The sequence below is a fragment of the Herpailurus yagouaroundi genome, unplaced genomic scaffold (genome assembly GCF_014898765.1).
Source record: "Herpailurus yagouaroundi ecotype Mexico unplaced genomic scaffold, PumYag 159, whole genome shotgun sequence".
NCBI classification, from domain to species: Eukaryota; Metazoa; Chordata; class Mammalia; order Carnivora; family Felidae; genus Herpailurus; species Herpailurus yagouaroundi.
Window position 1 is genome coordinate 76,209,523 of NW_024412400.1, and position 14,672 is coordinate 76,224,194.

General features: G+C 37.1%; 1 long non-coding RNA gene across 2 annotated transcripts in view; it reads right to left on the reverse strand.

Annotated features, from left to right (window-relative positions):
* Window positions 1-8,011: 8,011 nt before the first annotated feature.
* LOC121034073 (uncharacterized) overlaps window positions 8,012-14,672 on the reverse strand; it is a 37,151-nt gene continuing 30,490 nt past the window's right edge. For both annotated transcript variants that reach the window (XR_005792270.1, XR_005792271.1), the window contains 2 exons: window positions 10,080-10,142; window positions 8,012-8,292 (listed from right to left, as the gene is read on the reverse strand). This is a non-coding gene — a long non-coding RNA (uncharacterized LOC121034073). The remainder of the gene's footprint in view (window positions 8,293-10,079; window positions 10,143-14,672) is intronic.

The following is a 14,672-nucleotide window of genomic DNA, read 5'->3' on the forward strand; positions in this document are numbered from 1 at the left end:
AGGGTTTAGAACAGAATTTTTCAAATGGTTTTGATCACAGAAACTATTTCACTCACCCATGCATACTGCCTTCCTCAAAAAAAGGGGGGTGATAATATAGAATTAAAAAAGAACAAAATTAAAAGCTGCATTAAAGTTATTGCTAGAATTACTTACTATATATGTACTATGAGTTTACCCATTTAATTATAAAACAATGCCCTGTAAACTTTAAAATAGGTTTTACAACATTTGTCTTGATATTATATTACAAGTTATTTAACAAACTACTAGTCTCTGAAAGAAGATCACCAATGCAATGTCACTACAAAGGCAGATTTGTATATGTCCATAGATACCTGAAACACAAAGTGAAATGACTTAATGCAAATGCATCACAACATCCTGAAAGGGGTAATGGAACAAACCAAGTGATGTTGAATAGACGAGGAAGCAAAGCTAGCAGTTTATTAAAGAGCATGAATAGCAACTCGACCACCTCAGATCAATGCTGCTGATGTACTGATAACAAAAAGCCCTGCATCTTGAAAGAACTCCAACAGTCCGCATGTTTGCCTTCAGGAGGGAGCTTTGCCATCCTGCAGCGTGCAGGATCTCAGTAGAATGGCAAATCCGAATCTTGAAGATATCGAGCATTGTGAGATTTTTAGATTACAAATGCCTAATTTTTCTCAATCCTGAATTAGCAGATCCTTGGAGAAGGGCAAAGCTGAAAGGAAGACGCAAAGAAAAGAATTGGTGTCTGCCGGCCCTTCGGGAGGTCTATACCGCCCTCTAGTGGGGACCCTACCCAGACCTTGTCTGAGATCGTTGGTAACCTTAGGTATGCAAAAGAGCATAACATGCAGAGTGTACCTACATTATCCATATTTTCCCGACTAAAATTTGGACAAACGTGTAAGATGACTTAATGAATTGACTTTATTAAAAAGGTTACATGAAAAGAAATATGAAATCTGCAAAAAAACAAAACAAAGCAAAAATAACAAAGAATGCATATCAACACGCACCTGTGGTTTTCATCATTGACCTATTGTTGAAGTTGACAAGTAGATGAACTATTATTCCACCTGCCTTTGTTGAGCAAGCACTCTGCTTGTTTGAATATTAATGAGTCTGAAGTAAAATAGAGACATGGTGGCTTGTACAGTTTTCATGGAAGGGGGATGATAATATAGAATTATCGATAATTTCCCTTATGTTCATCTGTTTTGCATCTTAAATTCCACATGAGTAAAGATACATATTTGTCTTTGTCTAATTTTGCTTTGCATAATACACTCTAGTTCCATCCACGTTGTTGCAAAAGGCAAGATTTCATTCTTTTTGATTGCCAAGTAATACTCCATTGTGTATATATACCACATCTTCTTTATCCATTCATCCATCGATGGACATTTGGGCTCTTTCCATACTTTGGCTATTGTTGATAGGGCTGCTATAAACATTGGGGTGCGTGTGCCCCTTCAAAACAACACACCTGCATCCTTTGGCTAAATACCTAGTAGTACAATCGCTGGGTCATTGGATAGTTCTATTTTAAATTTTTTGAGGAACCTTCAGATTGTTTTCCAGAGTGGCTGCACCAGTTTGCATTCCCACCAGCAGTGCAAAAGTGTTCCTCTTTCTCTGCATCCTCGCCAACGTCAGTTGTTGCCTGAGTTGTTAATGTTAGCCATTCTGACGGGCATAAGGTGGTATCTCATTGTGGTTTTGATTTGTATTTCCCTGATGATGAGTGATGTGGAGCATTTTTTCATGTGTCTGTTAGCCATCTCTATGTCTTCTTTGGAAAAGTGTCTATTCATGTCTTTTAAGCACCCTACTCTTGATTTCAGTTCAGGTCATGATCTCACGGTTCGTAAGATCAAATCCTGTGTCGGTCTCCACACTGACAGCGCAAAGCCTGCTTGGGATTCTCTCCCTCTCCCTTTCTCTTTGTCCCTCCCCTCCTCACACTCAGTCTCTCTCTGTCTCTCTCTCAAAATAAATAAAAAAACATTTTTTAAAAATCTTTAAAAAATGATAGCCATCACTTACTGAGTACTTTCTATATGCAAAGTCTATCACATCCATTATCTTGTTTTATCCTCACAACACTTCTATAAGGTAGGTGTTAACATTATTCCCAGTTTTCAGATAAGGACGCCAAGGTAGAAGGAAGTTAGAATCCTTCCCCAGGGTCACACAGCAAGTAAATGATAGAACCATTTTGAACCCAATTATGTATAACTCTTAATCCTATGTTTTAACACATGTAGGTCATTGCCAAGGAATGCAGAAATAATAATTCTTGAATATGAAAAACTAAGCCTTAGACTCTGAATCCAGAATGATCTCTACCAAAGGATTTATCCCACCTCACTCTATTTGATAACTCTTAGTCTCTGGGTGTCAGTCTTCACTGTAGCCACCATTGGCCTTTGGGCTTTCCACAGCTGTTACGATTCCCTGGCCTCTTACTGGGACCCTTAGAAACTGGCTTGTTCACACACACACACACACACACACACACACACACACACACAAATGAATGCATGCATAACTGGTGATATCTGAATAAGCTATACGGATTATACCATTTAAAGACAATTTTCAGGAAAAGGCAAAATCATGACTCTCGTATAAAAGGGAATACATATTGAAGAATGGATTGAACTCATATAATATGAGAGAAGCAGACAGGTGTTATAACTGGTTCAAAGGAAAAGTCAAGAAGCACAAATTTATACAGAGTAAAGATACTGAATTGCAAATAGAGGTAATTTTTCCACAGGAGGAGGGAAGTCCACTGGAACTCCATAGGACAAGACAGAGTTTGCATATTGATAATGTTGAATTTTACTTTACCTGAGCCCTGTGTTCCCAGAAAACACCAATGGCTAAGAAATTTTCCCAATTCTTTGCTTTCTGAAATCCCTTCACCCTTTTTTGTTTCAGAAAAGAACCACCTTTCCCCAAATGATTCACTCACTGTCCATTCTCTCATGACTCCTGTAGGATTCACAGGTGCCTCCCTTGTTTACCTGTGACAAGACCAAACACAGACTTTTCCCCTTTTGCCTGAATTCACTGGCAAGGCAAGACACAGATCTTCTAACTCCCGTCTCTTTGTCATATGAATGATTAACTGAGATTAGAGCTGTTTATCTCCAAAAACTAGATAGAAACAAAGGTAAACATTTCCTATTTAACTGACTGAGACTTCCCCTGATTGGGAAACAAGCCCAGTTGTAAATCATTCCACCTATAACCTGCTTACTTTTCCCTATAAAAAGTCTAGGGCAAAACCACCCTGCTTACATACGCTGATCTACGGATATGGGTGATCTCCCTACTGCAACAGCCTAAGTAAAATCCGTCTTCTTAATTGTTTGGTTTTTGTCATTGACAATATTCACCAGTTACCTGCAATTTAAAGAGTTGACATATAGCACAGAGATAATGAAAGGATTGTTATACGAAAGCTGGGAACCATTACTATAGACAAGGCATAATTTCTCATTGAATTACCAATTTTTTTCTATAATTTCCACCCTTTTGATCAAAAATAATCGCAAAGGAAGATTATTTTTTATCACAAATAAGGCTGGTCTCTAACTTCACTAGTTATACAGGTGCAACAAGAGTGATAATTTGCCACTTAGGCCTTCTTAAACTTGCTTTGCTGAAAGTTTTCCCCCAAAACCTCAAATTTGACTTTTAAAAGCCTCTCGATGGGTGCCTGGGTGGCTCAGCTGGTTAAGCATCTGACTCTTGATCTCAACTCAGGTCTTGATCTCAGCTTAGGTCTTGATCTCAGGGTCATGAGTTCAAGCCCCACCGTGGGTTGTGTTGGGTGTGAAATAAGTAAATAAATAAATAAACCAAAACATAAAATAAAATAATTAAATAAAAGCCTCTTGAATCTAGGTACACCAAGAACTCAACACCAGATTTTAGCTACAGTACCCATTGGGTAAATTTGTCTCTTCTTAAATCTCCCCAAATATCCTAAGATTCCTGGGTCTGGCAAGAAAGTGACCTTACCCACCCAGAAGCTGGGAACCTTGTAAGCTAAGTACCAACCAATTTTCCTGGAAGGGTTTGTAAGCATTGGCTCCATAAAGTTAACCTAGCTCCTTAGATGTGTCTGGTCATATTTGATTAAAGGAGTGTTATTCCCAAATATAACACTCCAGGCGAGGCCTTGGTTGCATAAGCAGTGTTTCCAATTATGTCCTGGTAAAAAGGAGGACAGATTCTTACTGAATCTATGCCAATAACTATATTGTTATGAAAATGTGATAATTATATTGTCATGAAATTAAGATTATTTAATAAGAGTTTACAAATTCTAGAGGGCTCAGGGAAGGAGAAAAAGCTATCATTCACAAATGTTTCATTTTGGTGTACAAAAGCAGAGTCTAAAAAAAAGCAGAGTTATAATTATTAAATTGCTATGAGTTATAGACAGCTTAAGAGTTTAGAGTTTAAGATAGTTTAAGATAAGTTTAGATAACTTAAATATCCACAAAATAGAACATTACAAAAATATCAACAATAGTTTAAACAAAAACAGTATATCATCCCTCAACAATTCATCAGTCCTATGTAACTAATTCTTGCTTCAGTGAATCTTGGACTAGTGGTGTCATGAACTCATTGGCTTCTCTAGAGTTCTAGAAATCCTGACTGAGTCCACTAGTATGGTTTCAAAATTGTTTAAGCAATGCCATCAGAAACCTGTACTCCAAAGTATATGGGATAGTCCTTTTCCATAGAATTCTGAAACATTCCTTTGTTGAATATAAAGTACACTGGCCTGTAGTTGATTGAAAAACTTTCAGGGAAGCATCAAAGAAAAAAAAATATCTGCATATGACAGAAGATTTAAATGGTTTTAGTTAGCTTACTAGTTTATTATTGATAATTTTCAAAACTGAAAGAGCTTATAAGAATTCATTATAAGAATTATGTAAAATGATAAGGAAATTTGGTTGTTTCTACAGTATGCAAAACAATAAAGTCAATCAAAAAAAAAACCTTAGAAAAAACAATTATAAACATGATTAACTCTATTTTCAAAGAAGACAGTGAACATTCCATCTAATTTATAAAAATGGATGAACATGCTTTCAACAAAGAAAAAATAGTGAGACCTACCATATAATAATCCTAACTTTATATATCATGCATAGACCAAGCTTATTGTAAGAATATACCAAGAACATATCAAGGATGTCAAGTAAAGAGATTCAGTAAGTCTTCAGTAAGTCCTAAACATCTGTATAATAATTAAACTATCAGTGATCAGTGATCCCCAGTTGAAGCCCAGAAGATGCTAGATTCAAATTTAAGAAGTAAAAATGTGATGTCAATATTAAAAAGAAATAGTAACTGAAATTATGACCAAAGGCTCCAGCCACATGACCAAGAGATCTGCTGCCCTCTCCTGGAGGCCAATACCCCATGACTCAATTCTGGCTCAAAGGAAAACGGACACATGCAAAACTACTAGACTTACTTTTGCTTTTTTCTTCCTTTCTTCCTCTTAAATAATGATCCTAAATTCACATAAAATTTCTAAAAATACTACAAAGAGTGCCCGTGTACCCTTCACCAGGATTCCTCAATCATGGATATTTCCAAACCATTGAGAAACAGTTGCAGAACTGATGACTCCTTAGCCCTGAATATTTCAGTGCATATTTCCTAAAAACTAGGACACTCTCCCATACAACCACAGTATAACCATCATAATCAGAAAGTTAACATCAATCCAAGATTATCATCTAATCTATAAGCCCTATTTGAATTTTTCCTCTTGTTCCAATAATGTCTTATAAGGTGCAGTATTCAGCCCAGAAATAAACACTGCATTTAGCTTCAGTCTCCTTCAGTCTCCCTCAATCTAGAACAGTTTCTCAGTCTCTTTGTCTTTCATGATCTTGACATTTGTGAAAAGTACTGCCAGTTATTTTCTAGATTGCTCCTCAATTGTATTTGTCTAACATTTACTTACAATTTATGCATTTTTTGCAGGAATACCCCAGAAGTGATGCTGGGTTCTTCTCAGTGCATCAAGGGAAATACACAATGTCAATTTGTCCCTTTAGTGATGATATTAACTGTTAACTAGTAGTTAAACGAATCAGTTGACTAGTAGTTAATTAAATTAGTAGTTAATTAGTAACTAAAGATAATTATCAAGTATGGTATGTTTACTAATAAGTAATTAATAAGAGTTTTTCAGAAAGATGTTTTTAGACTATATAGTTATCCCATTCCTCACCATAATGATTCTTGTACGAATTACTTACTCAAGGATCTTTACCAAATCGTTATTTTCTATTTCCATAATTTCTTCTACATTTATTCACTGGCACTCTAATGTAAAGTAGAGCTTTATCTTTTATTTTACTCATTTATATCAGTACATATTCATGGGGGTGCCTGGGTGGCTCAGTCTGTTGAGCATCCAACTCCGTTTTGGCTTAGGTCATGATCTCATGGTCATGGGATCTAGTCCTGCCACCAGCTCCGTGCTGGGTATGGAGCTTGCTTGGGATTCTCTCTCTCCTGCTCCCTCTGCCCCTCCTCCCCCAAAATAAAAATAAATAAAAACTTTAAAAATACATACTCATGGACCATGTTATTCAAAAAATTAAATCCACTATTATTGATATTTATTTTGATGCTCAATTGCTTGAACTTACTCTAGACCAACAAAGAAGAAAGCAGTAGTTGACAATATGGCAGTGACAGGAATGTAGGGGAAATGTCCACTTCATTTGTCAATGCCCTTCTGCCAAAGACCACCAGAAACATACGTGTAGTTAAACAAGTTGGCCTTACTGCTCATTGCGACAAGGGAGAACACAAACCATAGATAACCATGGGGTATTTCAGTACAAGAGTATTAGAAGAACCTGTTCTAGGATTTGGTCTTCCCTTTGGGTGATTTAGGGAGAGCATAAAGAAGGAAGGATTTGGGGGCACCTGGATGGCTCAGTCGGTTGAGCGGCTGACTTTGGCTCAGGTCATGATCTCGCGGTCCATGGGTTCGAGCCCCGGGTTGGGCTCTGTGCTGACAGCTCAGAGCCTGGAGCCTGCTTCGGATTCTGCGTCTCCCTCTCTCTCTGACCCTCCCCCGTTCATGCTCTGTCTCAAAAATAAATAAACATTAAAAAAAATTTAAAAAAAGAAGGAAGGATTTGTTCAAAATTGAATGCTGTCAGAAATCAGGGGTATGATTAGATAAAAAGTAATAGTCATTCATTTAGCAAGAGGGGAAATATTTGGTATTTTGTGGTTTTACATAGTTATTTTTGTATGTGAATAGACAAAATTATGAAGTAGCCTTGTTTTGTCTCATTCTGTCACGGTCTCAGGATAATCACGTCTGAGGTTGGTATTCTGTAAGATTGTTTACAAATGAACAAAGGGCCTGTGAGTGTCAGATCACTTCTGGACATCAGAGGCTGCTTATTTCTTTCTCACAATGTGAAGAGTGGGGAGTGGGTGATTGTGCAGTGTCACACTCCAGCATTGTATTGGATTACCACAGTTCTTAATACAGCTTTCTACAGCCATATGCATCACTAACTTTATACCTTCTCTAAGTGGCAAAAATGAACATGTTTATATTGCCTCTTTATAGCATATAAAATAAGAAGAGAGGATGAAATGGATGAAGGGGGTCAAAAGGCAAAAACTTCCAGTTATAAAATAAATAAATCATGGGGATGTAATGTACAGCATGGTCACTACAGTTAGTAGTGAGTTCCTAAGAGAGTAGATCTTAAAAGTTCCCAGGAGAGTAGATCTTAAAAGTTCCCATCACAAGAAAAAAATTTGTAACTATATTTGGTAACGTGTTTTGTTTTATTTTATTATTTTTTTAAAGTTTATTTAAAACTCGCTCAGCAGACTGAGTCACCCAGGCACCCCTGTATGGTGACATGTTAACTAGACTTATGATGGTGATGATTTTGCAATATATCAAATATCAAATCATTTTGTTGTGCACCTGCAACTAATATAATATGTCAATTATATCTCAATAAAAGCAAAACAAACAAACAAACAGAAACAAATATATGGCTTACCTTAACAAATCAGGAGAGGAACTTACGAAGGGGTTTCAAGAGCCTAACCAGTAGCAGTACTGCCCAAACAGAGAAAGTATAGCTTTGTGATGAAGATCACATTCTTTGGAGCCAGACTACCCGGGTTCACCTTGCACCTCTGGGCTTCCTACTGGCTATGTGACCATGGGCAAGTTTCTTAGCAACCCTGAGCCTCTGTTTCCTGGAAGAGGAAACAGTTGGAAGACTAACTAAACAGTGGAAGACTAACAGTTGCAGTTTCATAAGGCTGTTTTGTGGATTAAATTAAATAATTCTCATAAATGATATGGAACCATGCACTCAATAAATGTTAGATATTATTACAAAACAAAAATGAAGAAGCAAAAATATGTAAACTCAAAATTATGTTTAGTAATCAGTGCTTGAGTTTAGAAATGATCTAAACATCCAATAAATATCCACTATCTCAGTTTAGTGTCAGTCCAAAGCTTTAGGTTACCTAACTACCTTACAAATCCTCTTCAAGCTGACATACTACAAAACACAGTTACTATTGAAATACAATTTTCAATAAACAAAATAATAAAATAATTACTGTCAGAATAATGAATCAATTTGGTTAAACACAAATCTATACTTTTCATAACCTTAAAAATTAAGTAGAAGTAATGCAACCTATTTGATGAGTAAATCTGCATGTATTTAGGAAGAACTTATCTAAATAGAATAAAAACATAAACTTATACTATACTTAAGATTGATAAATCAAAGGAAACATTGCTATTTTTATTTTTTTTTAAGTTTATTTATTTTGAGAGAGAAAGAGATAGAGAGTGAGCAGGGGAGGGGCAGAGTAAGAGGAGAGAGAAAATCCCAAGCGGGTTCCACACTGTTAGCACAGAGCCTGATGCAAAGCTTGAACCCACAAAACGTGAGATCATGACCCTAGCCGAAACCCAGAGACTGCTTAACCAACTGAGCCACCCAGGGACCCTACATTGCTCTTTTTATTAAGCCAAAGTTACTAAATCAGTCTCATTTGCCAAAAAACTACCTAAATCACGTGAACTTGAATTCCTAACAATTCTGTGTCAGAATTTCTGTAAGAATACTCTTTAAGTATAGCACATTGAAAGTATTACCAGTTCAACTCCCTGATTTTTTTAAGTAAGGAATATTCAGTTTATAATAAATGTTTGTTTATTTCTACAAGCCAATCAGGAGAGAAATCCTTAAAGAAACCTTATAATCAATTTAGTAATGCCATCTGGAGGTAGAAAATATTTCACTTTCACACAATGAGAAAACCTTCTGAACTACAGATGTAACAACAGACAAACAAGTGCAAATAGAACTTCGAGTTTAAATTTTAAAATTTCATCCATAGGTTAAGAGTAGACACAAAATTACAAAACTTCATGGTCCATATAAAAGACCTGTTCTATCCACAGCAGATATAAATTCTTCATTGATTTGAACTCAAAATAGGCAAACACAGGGGCGCCTGGGTGGCTCAGTCGGTTGGGCGGCCGACTTCGGCTCAGGTCATGATCTCGCAGTCTGTGAGTTCGAGCCCCGCGTCGCGCTCTGTGCTGACAGCTCAGAGCCTGGAGCCTGTTTCGGATTCTGTGTCTCCCTCTCTCTGACCCTCCCCCATTCATGCTCTGTCTCTCTATCTCAAAAATAAAACGTTAAAAAAAAATTTAAAAAAAAATAGGCAAACACACAAACAGAAAAGATTAACAAACTAGTCTCTGACATTTTTCACCCAACAGGAACAAGATATCTATAAACCATTAATCCATTTACAGAAATCATCAAATGGTCAGACCATAAAACCAAATTTCCAATTGGGAATAATTTACCAGCTAAAACAAATTGAAAACAAAATTAAAATTTGGAAAAACAGAGAGTCACAAAAATACTATTGACTCTTTGGATTTACTTCTGGAAGCCAAGAAAAGATGTGCCCAGATTTATGCCACCCGTGAGACTGATGAATGTTACCTGGCTCTGTAAGGTGAATCCCCTGGGCATCTTGGTGGAACTTCCAAAACTGATAAAAGATAACTTTGGAAAAAAGGAAAATCTTGAATTTCATACAGATATAAAAATGAACATGTGCTAAGATTTTTATTTTCCTTATATGAGGGAACCAAGCGGATGTTATAACTAGTTCAAAGGAAAAATCAAAAGAACACAAATTTATATGGAATAAAGTGGTGGTGAGATGAGTTGTAAGGAGAGACAAAATTAATTTTTCCACAAGGAGGAAGGAAGTTAGTTGCATTTTTACCAGACAGGACAAAATTCACCTATGTTTCAGCAATCTACAACTTTCAAGAGTGATAAAATTGCTGAAAGTCAAGAAACACAGCTAGAATCAGAGAGCCCTGAAGGGTGTGCTATATGTGATGCATAATTTTCCATTAAAACACAAAACTTTTTCAGTGTGCTTGGGTGGCTCAGTTGGTTAAATGGCCGACTTCACCTCAGGTCATGATCTCGCGGTTCAAGAGGTTGAGCCCCATGTCGGGCTCTGCACTGACAGCTCAGAGCCTGAAGCCTGCTTCGGATTCTGTGTCTCCTTCTCTCTCTGCCCCTTCCCCACTCATGCTCTGTCTCTCAAAAATAAATAAATAAATAAATAAATAAATAAATAAATAAATAAATAACATTTAAAAAATTTTAAAAAACACAAAACTTTTTCAACAGCTAATCTTTATTGCTTACTTTGTGCCAGGAATTGTGCTAAATGCATCACAAGCTTATCTCATTTAATCATCACACTAACTTGGAGAGGTAGGTACTATTTTTTTTTTTAATTTTTTGATGTTTATTTTTGAGAGAGCGTGTGAGAAGAAGAAAAGGAGGAGAGAGAGGGAGACACAGAATCCAAAGCAGGCTCCAGGCTCTGAGCTGTCAGCCCAGAGCCCAATGCGGGGCTTGAACTCATGAACTGTGAGGTCATGACCTGAGCCAAAGTCAGACGCTTAGCCGACTGAGCCACGCAGGTGCCCTGAGGTAGGTACTATTATTAAGAATATTTTGTACTTGCTCTGCCGGCATATATATTAAAACCGGAGGGGCACCTGGGTGTCTCAGTTGGTTGAACATCTGACTTTGGCTCAAGTCATAATCTCACAGTTTGTGGGTTCGAACCCTGCGTCAGGCTCTGTGCTGACAACCTGGAGCCTGCTTCAGATTCTGTGTCTCCCTCTCTCTCTGCCCCTCCCCCTGCTCACACACTCTCTCTCTCTCTCTCTCTCTCTCTCAAAAATGAATAAACATTAAAATTTTTTAAAAAAACTGGAATTATACAGAGAAGATTAGCCTGGCCCCTGAGCAAGAATATTTTGCAGACTGGGGGGCACCTATGTGGCTCACTCACTTATGTGTCCAACTCCTGATTTCAGCTCAGGTCTTGATCTCAGGATCTTGAGTTCAAGCCCTACATTGGTCTCTGGGTTGGAAATGAAGCCTACTTTAAAAAAAAAAAATTTTTTTTTTTTTGAAAGAGAATATTTTGCAGATTAGGAAACTGAGGCTAGAGGGTTTAAGGAAAGACCTTGTAGCTTTTAATTGCTTATATCTCTTTGGCTAAGAGCCACTTAAAAAAAAACACTTTATTGAGGTATTTTATATACCATAAAATTCACCTATTTCAAATGTACAATTCAGTGATTGTTAGTAAACTTCACCATAGTATAACCATTACTGTAAGTCCGCTTTAGAACATTTTCATCCAATAAAATGCCTCACATCCATTTACAGCTAATCCATGTTCCACACCCAGACCCAGAAAACCAATCTACTTTATGCATGTATAGATTTGCCTTTCCTAAACATTTCACATAAATGGAATGATACAGTATATAGTCTATTGTGTTTGGCTTCTTGAACTAAACACCGTGTTTTTGAGATTCATTCATGACGTTTGCATTTCTCTGATGACTATGGATGTTGAGCATCTTTTTTTATTTTTTTAAGCTTATTTATTTATTTTGAAAGAGAGAGAAAGTGTGAGTCAGGGAGGGGGAGAGAAAGAGAATCCCAAGCAGGCTCTGCACTGACAGTGTGGAGCCCAATGTGGGGCTCAACCTACAAACCTTGAGATCATTACCTGAGCAGAAGTTGGACGCTTAACTGACTGAGCCACCCAGGAGCCCCTTATGTACTTATTAGTCAGAAGTCCTTTTAAAAGAATGTGATTTTCTTAAGGGTACTGGCCATGCTTGCTCATGCTCCTGCTGGTTCTCTTGCCTTTTCCCTCACCCTCCACTGTGAGATACTTATAGCATCTCACTTAATGTTAGAATCACACACACACACACACACACACACACACACACACACACACAGGCACACACACATTATAGTAAACATATGAAAACTCACTCCTATCTAACATGTTATTTACATGAGAATGAAATCCTTGATCTAATTCTCTTGGGCAGATATGCTGTTGGAATTCAGAACTTCTCAGATTTTAGAATGAGAATACATTGCATGTACCATATATTACATAATTCTTCCACAGGGGCTTGGGACAGCATTCATAATCAAACACATCTCTATTTTTGCAGAAAAAAAATGTATGAATATTCACACTAAGAGGAATAAACATAGATCATAAACAGCTTCATATTAGTTCAGGTTATGTTGTGGTGCCAAATCAGTTCACCCCAAACTAACAAAAAAAAATTTATTTTATTTTCAGAACTTTCTGCATTCTAGAATTGTGGGTAAACACTTGGGGGCCTACTTATAACAACGTAAGAGTTCAATAGGCTACCAACAATGTTCATATTATTTGACATTTAACTAAATATTTATTAATTTTTATTTTTTCAATTTTCTTTTTATATTTTGGAGCCAATAACCTTTCCCCAAACCTCAACCATTTAATAGGCTGCTCGGAATCTCTTGGACTCTGTGCACTGTGCCCCCAGTGCTTTACAGATAAAATACTCCTGTACATTAATGCAAACAAGAGAAGAAGGAACTCAGAAACAAGAACACAAACAAAAGAGTAGCATGAACTTGTAAGAACAGTAAAGGAAAGCTAATGGCCAGAATAAGTGAGTGCTTGAGAATAATGCCAAAATGAGGATGGAGAACATCTACTCAGTACCTATGAAATGCCCAGCACTGAACTAACTTTTTTCAAACGCCATCTCTTTAAATCACCATCCAAAACCTATAAAGTGGATATTATTATCCCCACTTTGGAGATGAGATCAAATACTCAGAAATTAAACTTCTCCCAGAATGAAATAGTTGGCGTGTGATGGAGCCAGGATTTGAATCCATGTCTTCCAATTCTAAAGTCAATACTCTTCCCACCATAATGTCCTGATATATTCAGAATAGAATACATATAAAGAGAATGAGTCATCCTTGGGGAAGAGATTTTTATCTTTTCCATTAGGTAGGAAAATTAAGCCAATTGGAGATAAACATAAATGACCAAAAGAGTTGAATACCAACAAATGTAAGGAAGGAGAAGAGGCACCTGGGTGGCTCAGTTGAGCATCTGACTCTTGACTTCAGCCTGTGTCATGATCTCACAGTCTGTAGGATTGAGCCCCAAGTTGGGCTCTGTGCTGATGGTGTGGAGCCTGCTTGGGATTCTCTCTCTCCCTCTCTGCCCTTCCCCTCCTCACACACACACATACACACACACTCTCTCTCTCTCTCTCTCTCTCTCTCTCTCTCTCTCTCTCTCTCTCTCTCCCTCATTCTCTCAAAATAATTAAATAAACATTTTAAAAAAATTTAAGACACAGAGCACCTGGGTGGCTCAGTCAGTTAAGCCTCTAACTTTGGCTCAGGTCATGATCTCGTAGTTTGTGGGTTCAAGCCCCACATCAGGATCTGTGCTGACATCTCAGAGCCTGAAGCCTACTTCAGATTCTGTGTCTCCTTCTCTCTCTGCTCCTCCCCTGCTTGTGCTCTGTCTCTTTCTGTCTCTCAAAAATAAATAAGCATTTAAAAAATATTTTTAATAAAAAAAATTTAAGACACATTTAAAATTTAATTCTTACCTTTTTTTCCCCCAAATGAGATTTTTATCATTTGTCTTCTGACATCATTAGCAAGTAGACTGCAGACTGACATGTCTCTGAGCTGGCCATCCACTATTCCCTCTATCTCAGAGTACAAAATGTAGCCAAAGACTTGAGGCCAGGAAGGAATTGAAACACTAAGCCTGTGTCACATACTGGTATTGAGTCTGAATTTACACCATCCATACATATGATGTAAGATTTTTAAAAATTCAAACACACACACACACACACACACACACACACACACACACACAGTGACTAGACTTGGTTAAAATCTAAAGGCTATGGCAGAGGCAAATGACAATTTTCTTTGTAGGGAAAATTTGCGACCCAAGCACATGAAGCTCCCACTGAAGTAACCTCCTACTAAAGATGAGTTTCCAATCAAAAGAGTTAACAAATCATATAAGGAAATAAACCTCATGAGACAAAGTCAGCAAAATTGTTAGCATACCAAGAACTAGATGTAATAAAACAATCTGAAAGGAAACATAAAATAAATATATTCTGTCAAAAGAAATTCAGAGAG